At 48.2% G+C, this 1,453-nt stretch overlaps 1 non-coding gene across 1 annotated transcript; it reads right to left on the reverse strand.

Moving 5' to 3' along the window:
- Positions 1-1,108: 1,108 nt before the first annotated feature.
- Positions 1,109-1,182, reverse strand: trnan-guu (transfer RNA asparagine (anticodon GUU)). Its single transcript has one exon. It is a non-coding gene; the product is annotated as a tRNA-Asn (tRNA).
- Positions 1,183-1,453: the final 271 nt, after the last annotated feature.

Raw genomic sequence — 1,453 nt, forward strand, 5'->3', positions numbered from 1 at the left:
TGAAAGGATTCTCATTCCCGCAGATCGGGAATTCAAACCGTGTGCCGGCTTCAGGACAATGAGAAGATTAATTGGTGTGTGTGAAGAAGCTGTGAGCTGCATTTCAAACAGGTCGGTGGAGTCAGATGCATCAACCATTGCGCCCCGGTCCTGTGCGTATCTAACGCGACCATGCTGCAGAGTTCTGACGTTAACACGGACATGCGTAGCAATGGGTTCATTCACAAGGTGAACAACCAAAGATAATCACCGTCACTGATTCCCTTCCACAGGCCCAACTTTGTGAAGCAGTATCTTTCACTGGCAAAGGAAACACCCTTGTCCTCAGGTGCCTGCTTCATTTCGATCACGATTTCAAGCACCTCACTGTTCTAGTCTCATTTCCAAACACTTTGCTCATAGCCTCAAAAGAAGCTCTGCGGGTATCTGCTTGTTCCACCCGAACAGGCAGTGGGTTGCAGATTCCCACCAGTCCCAATTTGAGTGAAATATTTTTCCCCCTCCACTGATTTGAATCTTAAAGAAGAAGCCGGGGAGCAAGCTCCCTTTCTTTTCGACGACATTTCTCATTTTGTACTCGGCAGGGTTCACACCTGCGAGGGGAAACCGCAATGGATTTCATGTACATCGCATTAACCACTCGGCCCACGAATACAGAACCACACTGACAGCTTGACTTCCCAGGCCTGTCTGCCTATGGAGCTGAGAAAGAGTGAATCATCGCAGAGTTTGTTTGAATACAATCACTTCACAGTGATTCGAAAGGGTTAAATATCGGCACATGGTGTTTGCAGATATTTCGGTGTTTCACCCCAAAAGATGAAATGAACTTTCAGTTAGAAATTGCAGGAGGAACTCAGCAGGTCAGGCAACATCTGTGGAAAGAGAATCAGAGGCAACATTTCAAAATTGTGTTTTCACCGACAGGTACTGTCAAAACTGCCTAGTTTCTCTTTTGGTCTCGTCTTCTCAGCAAACGCAGTCAATTCCGTTAGACATCAATTCAATTCAGAAACCCCTTTGTGGAGAAGATTTCCGTTGGGGGAAAATTTTCCTGACGCCATTAAAAGCGCACAGCTTCGAAGCCAAAGAAGGGCAGCGAACACACCGCCCCTGGGTGGGCTCGAACCACCAACCTTTCGGTTAACAGCCGAACGCGCTGTCCAATTGCGCCACAGAGACAGGCGCTGACTTGGGCTGCACCATCGCCTGGTGATTTTATAATTCAGCCTCCCCACCGAGAATTACAATTGTCGTCTATCAGTTTTACTTTTCCATAATCAAGCCTGGGAGATCTCTTGTGGAGATACCGGGGACAGTCTGCAGACACATCCATGTCACGAGGAACTAGCTTTCTTACTCCGGGGCCGTCGCCCTTCCAGCCTTTCAGTGTTTTGCCTGTTCCCGAGTTCTCTCGTTGGCTCGCAGGGGAGAAGGGGTTTGAATTCATGAT

Source organism: Chiloscyllium punctatum, chromosome 36 (genome assembly GCF_047496795.1).
Source record: "Chiloscyllium punctatum isolate Juve2018m chromosome 36, sChiPun1.3, whole genome shotgun sequence".
In the NCBI taxonomy this organism is placed as follows: Eukaryota; Metazoa; Chordata; class Chondrichthyes; order Orectolobiformes; family Hemiscylliidae; genus Chiloscyllium; species Chiloscyllium punctatum.